The sequence below is a fragment of the Saimiri boliviensis genome, chromosome 17 (genome assembly GCF_048565385.1).
Source record: "Saimiri boliviensis isolate mSaiBol1 chromosome 17, mSaiBol1.pri, whole genome shotgun sequence".
Taxonomy (NCBI): Eukaryota; Metazoa; Chordata; class Mammalia; order Primates; family Cebidae; genus Saimiri; species Saimiri boliviensis.
Genome location: NC_133465.1, coordinates 61,043,971 through 61,057,162, shown reverse-complemented (window position 1 = coordinate 61,057,162; position 13,192 = coordinate 61,043,971). Strand labels below are relative to the sequence as shown.

Sequence of the window (13,192 nt, the reverse complement as noted above, 5' to 3'; positions counted from 1 at the left end):
GCTTGGGTACATCTTTATTAGCAGCATGAAAACAGACTAATACAGAAGCCCGGTGAGGTTACTTAGTTCAGGGTCCCAAGCTGGAGGATCTGAGGACCAGGTCTAAGGTCTAGTGGACTTTACACTTGACCACATGCCCATCCTCACTCCCATTTAAAGAATTAAAGAAACAGTCGTTAAATGGAATGAAGTACCCTGGACTTGATCCTTGGACAGAATGAGGATGTATATGGAAAACTGGTAAAATTCAAATAAGGACAGTAGTTTAATTAATACTAATGTGTAAGTGTTGGGTTTTTTTAGTTGAGACAATTATCAGGGATAATATAAAATGATAACTACAAAGGAAACTGGGCAAGAGGTAGACAGGATAATTATATACTATATTTTCGATTATTTTTATAAATCTAAAATAATTTTTTAAAATATTTACTTTTTAAAAGATTTAATTACAGACAAACAAAGCATTTTTGCACTTTTGTCCAAGTTTGTATTAGAACACATACCCCGAATGGACTCCGTGAGGGTCATGCAATTTGCCACTTGTTCCCAGCAACCAACCGAAAGGGTCTTTCTTCTCACAGACAAAAACAAGGAGGTCCAAACAGGAGGATTTTTGACACCCCTAAAGAGATCTTCCAGGGAGTGGAGGTCTTTCAGGGAATGGAGGGATGCAGGTGGATGCTCCCTTTTATCATTTTTGTCTTTAGAGAAGAAAATTTACATTTTGTTTATGAATCCAAATTTACAGATGGGGAAATTAAGGGGTTGAATGCATATCTCTATTTCTTTCAGGGCCAGAAGACTATTACTGATTAGCCTTGAGTGAATTCTATCTTAACCCCAATGTTTCTTGAAAAAACATAAATAAGTTCTTTCCCCAGGAGCATGTAGCACAACTTTAGAGAGTTGACTGCAGTCATGGCTTACCACCCATGTACTTGCCAAAACCTCTAAATTACTTACATTATTACATCATCCTTCTTTGTGTATGTGCTTGTCGCATTGCATAAATATACCCTCTCTAGCTGGCTTCTTTAATCTTTTCTATCCACAGTATATATCACTAGAAAAATGACTTCACAGGAGACAAATTATTCCATAATAATGTGCAGAATCATTTGAATCACATTTGGTCTCCATGACAATATGAAAATATAAATGTCTGCTGCATAAAAATGAATAGAAAACTGTGTCATGGTGGTATTAAAAAACATGAAGTTAATTCAATACTTCAACCAGATTTTTTTTTTTTTTACCACTTTGTTCCCATAAGTACATGATGCAACCTTACTGCCTTTTAAAGTACACACATAGACAGGGAAATGGATATTTTTTCCATCCTATTTGTCTTCTTTTCAGACACAGGCACTGATTCACCAGTCTCTGGACAGGCAGCAGCAGCAGGGGCGCCTGTGAACTTGAATATAATAAAATTCTAGTATAACAGTGTGTTGAATGTTTACTTTGGCGATGCTGCCCTCTCAAATCCCCCTTTCATTTAATATTTTAAAATGTGGAAAGACATTAAAATGGAGATAAATTCAAGGCTGCTTCTGAAAGTGAGCATTTCTTATGCTGAGAATTCCAAATTCTGTCCTCTCTGGTCCATTCAAATTCTCTTCATTTTCATAATGATCATGGCATGAAAGTTCAAGCTACTACCTGCCCTTTGTAGTAACTTAACTCTAAAGTAAAAGAGAAAACAGAGGTCACATACCCTTTTATAACTACTCTTTTTTCATTGCTGACATTTATAATTGATCCTATGGAAAAATACAGTGGAATTAACTGAAATTTATCATTGGTGCTTCATAAAGTGTAATATAATTAAAAGCTTAGGTTCTGGAATCAAGCAGTGGTTCAACAGAATCTCCAGCCAGCTCATTACTGGAGCAAATCGATTGCTCGAGTTTTTCCTTTCTCTCAGCTTCTTTATATATAAAACAGGTATAGTAATAGCACTAATGCAATAGCAGGATTAAATTAGATCATTCATAAAAAGAACTCGTGCAGAGCTCCGTAGGCAATATACGTGCAAATGTGTTTACCAGGAGATGATTACTAACACTGTTGAGATGAGTCCCTTTTTATTCCCTTTAGGCATACCTACCAATCAATGGAGAATAAAAAAGTACCTGCTTTCATGGAGTTTTTATTCTAGTAGTGGAAATGGGCCAATAGAAAAATCAATATATAATTTTTTTCAGTTGGTAAGTGCTATAAAGAAAAATAAACAGTGGTAGGGACTGTAGGGTAAGAAACGCTATTTTAAGTAGCATCGCCAGGGAAGACCTTTTTGAGGAGGTGACAGTTGAGTACAAACCTGGTCGAAGTAATGGACATCGATCTGGGTGGATATCTTGCAGGATTATTCTAAGCAGAAGGAACAGAATATCAAAGCCCACTGAAGGAATGTGGTTGGCACGTTTGTGGAACATCAAAGGGTCCTCTGTGGCTGGAGTAGTGTAAAAGTCGGGTGAGCCAGAGGAGATGAAGTCGGGAGTGGCACATGCAGACCCAATGAGTCCTGGCAATGACTTTGGACCATATTGAGAATGAAATGGAAGAAGCCATCTGAGGGGTTTGAGCAAAGCAGGGATAAGATCCAAATTACATGAATTTAAATCTAAGCAGGGAGTTGACTGCGGTGGGTGGAAGTAGGAAGAAAAATGGGAGGACTTTGGCTTCAGTCTAGAAGGAGGATAATCATGGCTGGGTCTAGGGATCAGTAGACAAGTCAGCAAGGAGTATCTTATTTGGCATTTTCTTTGTTGGGGAAGGAAACAACAGGTTTCAGTTTTGAAGTGGATGCTTACTCCCTCTACTTTCCGAGTTACTCTTTTGCGTCCATGTTCAACCTCAGTCAATAAGTACGTTTAGGTGACTCAAGACAGTCTTACTTTTCTCTGGAACCTATAGTAGACAACATAGGGATACGCTTCCAAAATGTAGACCTTACTTGTAGAGGGTAGCAAGGTGTTAGAAATCAGTGAGTGCCAAGGTGGAGTGTTTCTTTTGCCTTTTAGTAACTGAGTGACCTTGGTGAGTTAGATGGCAGTAATCACACCAGGTGATATGGTTTGGCTGTGTCCCCACTCAAATCTCATCTTGAATTGCAGCTCCCATAACTCCCACGTGTTGTGGGAGGGACCCAGTGGGAGGTAATTGAATCATGGGGGGTGGTTTCTCCCATTCTGTTCTTGTGGCAGTAAGTCTTCAGAGACCTGATGGTTTTATAAGGGGAAACCCCTTTTGCTTGGTTCTCATTCTCTCTTGCTGCCACCATGTAAGAAGTGCCTTTCACCCTCCACCGTGATTGTGAGGCCTCCCCAGCCACATGGAACTGTGAGTCCATTAAGCCTCTTTTAACTTCACAAATTACTCCGTCTCAGGTATGTGTTTATCAGCAGCGTGAAAATGGAATAATACACCAAGCAATATCTGTTCCACACAGCATTCATAAGACACTCTTCTAAGCCTGTTATTTCTAATTAACTTTTATTACTATTCCCACAAGAGCTTGATGAGGTAGGTACCAAATACATGATCCCCACTTTACAGATGTTGAAACTGAGGTACAGCGACGTTCTGTGAATGGCCTAATGTTCTGCACATAGTAAGTGGCAGAGTATGATTTGTATGCTACTGTCTGGCACCAGCCTCCACAATCTTAGGAATCTGTTTTACTTCCTCTAATCCCATGTGTTTTTCTTAAAAAAGTTGAAAGGATGGAATGAGGCAAGGTATGTAAGGGTTTTATTTAATACTGAAACTATTGCAGATATCCAATAAAAGTTTGTTGCATCTTCTGCTCCTCTTTAAAATAACAGTAATCATGTGACCTCTTTCCTTAGGAATAAGGGTTTTGATGGGTCAGGAAGTATGGTCAGAATTCCAAGAGTTGGCCTTCCATCTCTTCTTCCTACTAGGGTGATATGTGAACATTTCTTGTTTTGTTTTGTTTTGTTTTGAGTTGAAGTTTCACTCTTGTTGCCCAGGCTGGAGTGCAACGGCACGATCTCAGCTCACCACAACCTCCGCCTCTCAGGTTCAAATGATTCTCCTGCCTCAGCTTCCCAAGTGGCTGGGATTACAGGCATGTGCCACCATGCCCAGCTAATTTTTGTATTTTTAGTAGAGACGGGGTTTATCCATGTTGGTCGTGCTGGTCTTGAACTCCTGGCCTCAGGTGATCTGCCTGCCTTGGCCTCACACAGTGCTGGGATTACAGGTGTGAGTTACCTCACCCTGCCCTGTGTGCTCATTTCTAAGAGTGACTTTCCAGAAACCTGACAATAGTTCAAATGTTGTGGGGCAGATAGGACCCTGAAGTCACCACCCACAAGCAGAAATCCCCCACCTGAGTTGACTGTGTTGATTATACCATCATAAGATTCTCAGAGGTTGTGCGCAGTGGCTCATGCCTGTAACCCCAGTACTTTGGGAGGCTGAGGCAGGCAGTTCATGAGGTCAGGAGTTTGAGACCATCCTGGCCAATGTGGTGAAATCCCGTCTGTATTAAAAATGCAAAAATTAGCCAGGTGTGGTGCTGCATGCCCTTAATCGCAACTACTCAGGAGGCTGAGGCAGGAGAATCACTTGAACCCAGGAGGTGGAGGTTGTCGTGAGACAAGATCACGCCACTGCACTCCAGCCTGGGTGACAGAGGGAGACTCTGTCTCAAAAAAAGAATCTCAGAGAAGGCACTTTAAAAAAATCAAATGTGTAACTAATATAAATACACCAAAGAAAAACGAAGATAGTTGTTTATAAAAGTGATAGAAGAAAAGACCTGGAGAAAAAAAAAAATCTGAAAAGTTGTAATTGAATTAGGAAAAAGAAAGTAGTGTTACCATCCTTCTCATAGATAACCTTCCCTAAAGGAAAGAAGTTCTGAGTATTTGGAAGAAGTGAGTCCTAAAGGGATTCATTCCTCCATCCATCCCTGCTTGCTCTTTTCTATAGCACAATTTCCACCTTGAAAGAGGACTTCTCATTTTTGTCACTCTGTTGTGAGACTCGCCATTGCTGCTTTCCCCAAAACCATAAATACCAGGGTGAGCATTCTTATTCTTTCTGTTTTCCTTGAATAAAATATTATCTCTTTTTTTTGGATTTTGATACGTTTATTGTTTCTCAAATCTCTTTCATCATCTATGAAGGACTCCAAATGCGTCTTGTTCCATTGGACAAAAAAATTAAATATAGCCCTACTACCCTCTCATCAATCCTTCCTTCTACATCTTCTCATTTGTACAAGAGTTTTCTCTCTTCTTATTAGTATGGCTTCCCCCTGCAAACAGAGGGTGTGAGTTAACAAGAAATAAGTAATAGAAAAGGTGAAAGAATAGCTCCTGTTGTAGTTCTTACTTAAAAATCATAACCAAATAAACAAAAACATCTTTACTACTTCTTCCATTCCAACACAGCCTCATTGAGCTGCTACAGTCTTCTATCACTTGACGTTTTTCATCAAGATTACAGGTTAAGAAAAAATTTAAACACGAGAGAATGATAAGATATATTACTATTAGAAAAATTGAATAGATGACATCATTAGGTTATGAAGGTGAGAAACAGTGAGATCTCATTAAAGCAGAGAAATAAGCAGAGGAAAATGAGATTTTAGTGGGAAGCAGGAGGAGATCTGGAGGCTCTTAAGGGAGGGGGATACATTAAAATGCTGCTTCTGTAAGTGCCCATCAAATGTTATGTACTGTTATTTAACATTGCTTCCATTTGTCATAGGACATAATTTATAGTTGGTATGTCTTCTAGAGACCTCAATAAACTCAATCAATTTAATTTTTAACAGTGTGGGTATTGAATGTATGTGAGAATCTAAGACTGGACTTGGATGTCACAATTTTAGCTGGGTTACATAATTTATTTTTAAAGTACTATTTTTTTCTTTTCTTATGCATTCTTTATTTTTATTTTTTGCCTAGAAGCATCTTATTTTGCTTGTGTACTGTCTGTGCAGTTGTTTGTGAAGATATTGCATTAAAAGACCAAACATGATGATTTAGAAGCAAGATTCTGACTTCCTACTTGGTTGTCTGTTTTTGCATTTATCTATGAATTTAACAGATACGTACTGGCTATTCAAAAGTTATAAACACGTAACTTTCATCCTAATGGAGTTGACTGTCTATTTTGAGCTGGGGAAGAATAATTAATACTTAAATACATAAATAAATAAATGTGGGCCAGGAGCGTGGCTCATGCCTGTAATCCCAGCACTTTGGGAGGCCGAGGCGGGTTGATCATGAGGTCAGGTGTTTAAGATCAGCCTGGTCAAGATGGTGAAACCCCATCTCTACTAAAAACACAAAAAATTAGCTGGACATGGTAGCGGGCACCTGTAATCCCAGCTACTCAGGAGGCTGAGGAGGAGAACTGCTTAAACCTGGGACACAGAGGTTACAGTGAGCTGAGATTGCACCATTGCACTCCAGCCCAGGTGACAGAGTGAGACTTCATCTCAAAAAATAAAAATATAAAAATATAAAAGTAAATGCATCGTGCACTAAATACTATGAAGAGAAGAGGGTGCAGGCATAGTAAGTGTGAGAGTGAGAGAAGAATGTTCATAGCCTGACTAGGCAGGTCCCCTCCAAGAAGTTGACCTTTAAACTCAGAACGGAAAGATGTGAAGGTAGCAATTATGCCCAGAGTGAAGAATGGATATATGAGACAAACATTGAGTCATGAAAACGTATATGGCAAATTTTGGAAACTGGAAAGGGAAGAGTATGACTGGGGTGGAGTGAGAAATGCAGATCTGCCTGCAAAGATTCAGCAAGTAAATGGAGCAGATTAGGCAAGATGGTATGTATTAGACAATGCACATCCTTAGTTTTCTAAAGTTGGACACTTCCGAGAGTGATGGCAGATGTCAGGATACAGAAACACAGGTTGGCACTATCTCGAGCAAACTAGGAAGTATGACCTCTTAAAGGATCTTGGGTTTTCTTTGAACTGTAATGGAATTTCCCATTACTTTCCAAAGGTTATGCTGTATATATCCAATAGAAACTCATATATTTGTTCACCCAAAGTTGTGTATTAGTTTGCACACAACTGCACTATTCAAAATACTCCTAAGTTGAAAGCTACTATAATGTTTTAAAGGGTGGATAATTTCTGGTGTGCTTTGGCAACAGAATACTACCCAGCAGTGAGAATGAACAAACTATAACTTCTTGCAAAAATATGAGTAGGACTAATCACAAAAAATACTTAATGCTTATAAAGTATAAACACAAACACAGAAATCATCTATGATGCTTCAGGTCAGGAAATGTGGCTACTTTTAGGGAGAACTACAACTACCATCTCATTGAAATTCTGCCTTTTTATCTGGATGTTATATGAGTGTGTCTGTGAAAATCTTTAGTTGTGCACTTACTATAAATGTACTTTTTTGCATACAGTACTTGCTATACACTTGAGAGGCAATATATGCTTCCTACTGTATAGAGAACACAGTAAAAAAAGTTTAAGAGTAGAGGGTGTCTCAGTTTTTACCCATTTATTGTAATTTATTTCTGAGATGTATATATGACATACAAGAAACATTTTATTCTATAGCAGGGTCTGTGCACCACAGCACTATTGACGTTTGTGCTGAATAATCTTTTGTTGTTGCTGGTGATGGTGGTTGTGGTGGTAGCAGTGAACAGGATGTTTAGTAGTATCACTGGTCTCTGCCCGCTAGATACCAGTAGCATTTCCTGCCCCAAGTCCCAGCAATCAAATGTCTTCTAACATTGCCACATGTCCCCTGAGGGGTAAAATTACTCCCATTAGAGAACCACTGAACTACAGCCATAATAATTTCTGACATTTATTGAGTGCTTACTCTGTACCAGTTTCTCTTCTAAGGATGTTGCATTTATTGACACATTTTCTTTACCAACATCCCTAAAAATGGTGCCTCATTTTCTTTGTTTCCCCGAGGAAACTGAAGTCCAAATATTTTAACAGTATTTTACAAGATCCCGTAACTTGTTAGTAGATGACAAAGCCAGGATTTATACCCAGACAGCCTGTTAGCGTATGTTCTTAGCCACCACATTTTCCTGTCTTTTGCCTCTTTGCCTGATACATGACCAGGGCTGCATAGGTTGTGTTCCTATTAAAGGGATATGCCAAGACCTTCTGAGTTCCACAGTGATGTGTCTTCAAACTTGTTCATTCTTTAAAGTTACAAAAAGTTAGGATTCATATTTTTAAAACATACTATGAGAATCAAGCTTTAAAACCAAGTATTAATGTGACTCATGGGTTACACCTTAATAAAACTTCAAGAGCTCACAGAGACCAATGTGATTATGGGACAAATTATTACAGTTTTTTAAACAGAGAGGCAGTATTCTTGTTTTACAGTTGCCTTGAGTTATATATAAAAACCAGCTCCTGGCCCTTTAATTATAGACAAAGGTAGAACCACTATGATAGCCTCACGAATAAACCAGTGCCATCCACATCTGAAAAGGCACTTCTGTAGTCTCCAGATTCAATGTAAAGCCTTCCTTTTGAGGCACACACTCTCTCAGATTTATGCTTAAGGTTTTTTTTTCTGTTGCCAAGAAAATATTATCTGGAGTGCATGATATAGTTTGGAGTGCATAATATAGTTTGTATATGTGTTCCCACCCAAATTTCATGTCAAATTGTAATCCCCAACATCAGAGGTAGGTCTTGGCAGGAGGTGATTGGATCATGGGGGTAGATTTTTCATGAAGGGTTTAGTGTCATCCCTTTTTGTATTGGCCTTGCAATAGTTAGTGAGTTTTCTTGTGATTTGATTGTTTAAAAGTGTGTATCATCTCCCCCATTGCTCTCTCACTTGCTCTTGTTCTGGCCATGTGACTGTCTGCTCCCTCTTTACCTTCCACCATGATTGTAAGTTTCCTGAGGCCTCCCCAGAAGCTCAGCAGATGCCAGCATCATGTTTCCTGTACAGCCTGTGAAACCATGAGCCAAGTAAAACTCTTTTCTTCATACATTACCCAGTTTCAGGTATTTCTTTTCTTTCTGTTTTAAACCAAACTCTCACTCTGTTGCCAGGCTAGAGTGCAGTGGCGTGATCTCAGCTCACCGCAACCTCTGCCTCCTGGGTTCAAGTGATTCTCCTGCCTCAGACTCCCGAACAGCTGGGACTACAGGTGTGCACCCCCATTGTGCCTGGCTAATTTTTGTATTTTTAGTAGAGATGGTGTTTCACCGTGTTAGCCAGGTTGGTCTCAATCTTTTGACCTCACGATTCGCCTTCCTCAGCCTCCCAAAGGGCTGGGATTCCAGGCATGAGCCACCATACCCAGCCCAGGTATTTCTTTATAGAAATGCAAGAATTGACTAATATAGTGCAAGAGAAACAAATATTAAAAGCTCTGCATGAAATAAGCAGTATAAATAGAATAATTATGGACAGATATCACTGAAATCTGCTCTCATATTTGTTACAAACACACTTTTAATGAGAAAGCTAGTTATATATTTCACTTACCATGCCTCGGTTGTCCTGTGGTTTCCTGAGAGCTACAATGCTGCCTCTATAATTGTTTTCTTCCTGTGTGCTGGTCTTCTCTATGCAGACAAATTGTGTTTGAAAAGTTGGCAAACTAGTTGCTTAGAACTGAAAGGCATACTAAAATAGAAATGTTACTATAAATGGTGTTTAGATTCCCTGACCAGCCACTAAATGCCTCAAAGAAAAAAAAAAATAGAAAAGAGGAGGAAGAGTAAGCATGTCCTAAGTTATTGGCGTTATTTGTTCTAGTAAGTATGCATGTGTAAATGTGCGAATATACATATACAGTTACATGCGTGTGTGTATATATTACACACACATGCACACTACATATATTCTTATTGAGACAAGATCCTGTAATTAAAAAATTATTGAATGCGTGTGAAAAATGCTATTATAAAGTTTTGGTTTTTGTGGTTTTTGTGGTTGGTAGCATTTCTCATTTTTCTCCTGGCTGAGGAAGTTGAAATTTATCATTGAGGAAATATGTATCTTTGTTTTTGGAAAAGATACTTTAGAGGCTTTTTTGAATATCCCATGGTAAGGAAATATTTTTATTCAGAAGAGAAAGATTGAAAGCACTATGGAGTTCAGCTTTTCTCATAATTATATAAAGTTTGTCTTCCTTGGAGGTGAACACAAAACTGCCAAGTGTTTCTTTTAAGAATTTTTTTTTTTTTTTTCAGTAGGATTAAGGAAATGGAAGTTAGTTGCCTATGAGAATAGACAAGCTCAAGGATACCTTTTCTCTGAGGTGAACATTTTGGAGGTGACTAGGAGATTAGGAGAGAAGCTGTCTAAGGGTTGGCCCCCTTTGATCAACGTCATCAAAATCACTTAAGAACTTGCTAGAATGGTGGAATCTCAGGCTTTATTCCAAGAAGCAGCATTTTCACAAGATGTCTAAGGACATGTATGCTTTGTAACATTTAGAAGGAACTGCCACAAAGCATTTTCTATATAGTAGAGATTGGCTTGTGGAGTTCAACAATAGTCACATCTAGAATCCATTCTTTTAAAGGTTTACCTTGTGTCTTTGATTTGTGCTGTGAAAACAGAATCCATAGACTGGGTAATTTATAAAAGACAGAGACTTATTTTTTACAGTTCTGGAGGCTGTGAAGTCCAAAGTCCGAGTGTCTGCATCTAGCAAGGACCTTCTTTCTGTGTCTTCCCATGATGGAAGTGAAACAGCGCAAGTATGTGAGAGAGAGCAAGAGGAGGGTGTTGAACTCATTCATTGATCAGGAATTCACTCCTGTGATAACTAACCCACCCCTGAAATAAAGGCATGGTCCATTCATGAGGAAAGAGCCTTCCTGACCCAATCATTTCTTAAAGGTCCCATCTCCCAATACTGTTGCATTGGGGATTAAATTTCCAACACATGAACTTTGTGGGATGCATTCAAACTATAGGGTTCTTCCCCTGGCCTCCAAAATTTATGTTTTTCTTCATGCAAAATACATTAATTCCATACTAATAACTCCAAAATGTTAACTTGTTTTAGTACCAACTCAAAAAGTCCAAAGTCCAGAGTCTCATCTAAATCAGATATGGAGGAGATTCAAGGCACAATTTATCCTGAGATAAATTCCTCTCCAGCTGTGAGCCTGTAAGATTAACAAGTTACATGGTTTCAAAATACAGTGATGGGAGAGGCATAAGATAGACATTTCTATTCTTTTTTTTTTTTTTTTTTTTTTTTGGAGGATTGGGGTTTCATTTTACTTCACAAAACCTGTTTGCTTAAACTACTCTTCATTTAATGCCCATTGCTAAGCAAAGTTCCTTGTCTCTGTCTCATGCTCAGTCAGCCTCTTCTCTTTCATATTAAAGAGGAGAATAATCTGACAGTATAATAGGGAATTTGATTTATGAAATCTTCACCCACCAACTTTTAAGAATGAAAGAAAGCAGTTCCATCCCTCTCCCAAAAAGGACATCTTTTAAGCTTTCCTCCCAACCTGAGTTCCATGGGATCTCAGAAATTCCAATTCTTCTAACTCAAATCCCCATGGTAGTGTAGCTGCATTAACTCCCTGGGGAGAGCAGTCTGAGGCAGGCAGGTTCATTAAAGAAATGTGTGCAGTGCCCTCTGGCAGAAAGGGCAGCAGGACATGCCCTACCCTTTAGCCAAGCTGTGGCATAGGCAAGGACATCAGGTGACTGACAGCGATCTGTCCATCTCAGCTGGGGTAGAGGGGCCAGCTCAGCCTTGAAATAGCAGCTTGGGAGGTGTCTTAGCTGAAGGTTAATGTCTCCACATCTCCAGCTTGGGAGGTAGAGTTGGATGGAGTGAATGCTTTCTTGCCTTCAGTGAGAGCTTTAAAATGCTGAGTTCTTGAATTCTGAGTACAGAGAAAAGAGCAGATGGAGGGACTGGATCCAACTCTTGTAGACAGGGATGTCTAGAATGGCACGGATCATGTCAGTGTACTCTGCCAGGCTGCAGTCAGTCTGTGCTGTGGGCAGGCTTACCTGTAATACCAGCACTGTGGGAGGTTGAGGTGGGCAGATTGCCTGAGCTCAGGAGTTTGAGACCAGCCTGGGCAACATGGTGAAATTCCATCTCTTGCCCAGAAGCTCTTCAAACTCCAGGGACCATTCCTGCATCAGCATGCCAATGTCGGATGGGGGCCTGGTGTAGTGCACAGTCGCAGGGGGCTTAGAATGGTGTAACTCAGAGATGCTGTCAAACTACATGTCAATGGCTTTAGTATTCTTTTCTGCATCTTCCAGGCTCTTTACTTTCATATGTTTTGTGATGTTGTGCTGCTTAGAATTCTCTGTTAACCAGAGTGACAGCACTGTAGGGTCTGACTGCTTTGTAGAAGGTTTATCCAATACCAACAGGCCAAGGTTGTCAAGCTTTCCATCAGTATGTGGGACCTTTTAGACTGCCTCAATATCACCAACAGCTGGGATAAAGTCAAGAATAAAAGGCTTCAGTTTGTGGTCCAGGTCAATCAACTGTAGGTGTGTACCTACTGGTGTACTGGAAGAGTTCCTGGATCTTGGCAGAAACTGGCAAATGCTCATAATTTGCAGGGTTATGGAGCCACTTCCAGAGGGGCTCCATGCTCTTCATCATCATCATCAGAATCCGAATCAGTTTCAGATGAATACTCATCATCATCATCATCATCTTCACTAAAGCGCTGTTGAGGTGTCAACTGTGAGGTTTTCTTCTTCTCCTTTCTATGCTTCTGGCTCTCTCTGTACCATCCCACCCTCTCAAGTCCATAAGAAGGGGTCTGGTGGCACTTGGAATTTGCAGGGGCAGGTGGAACAGGGTCCATGTCTTTGCCTCTCTATCCTGGAGCCTGTGGCATGCCCTCCCTTAGGACCTTGTTATTTTTCTCTTCATACTCATCACTACTGTTATCAACCATAGCCTTGTTAGGAAGATGGGCAGAATGAGGAAGTCCTTGGCGTCTTGGGGTTGGAGTATAAATATTTGCAACCTCTTCGAAGTCGTTAACCTCTGGACGCTCATCATATGTCTGGTTTTCAACAACCTTGGCCTGAAGCCTCTTTGAATCTGACTCCTCTATAATGGAACGATCCAGTGTCAAGGCCTGGCCACTTTAGGGATTTCATGCAGAGCAACCATGATATTTCTGTTCTTAAAAGGAGAAGTACGCAAGA

At 39.8% G+C, this 13,192-nt stretch overlaps 1 pseudogene; it reads right to left on the bottom strand.

Annotated features, from left to right (window-relative positions):
• Window positions 1-11,784: 11,784 nt before the first annotated feature.
• On the bottom strand, window positions 11,785-12,936 carry LOC101028722 (intraflagellar transport protein 46 homolog; annotated as a pseudogene).
• Window positions 12,937-13,192: the final 256 nt, after the last annotated feature.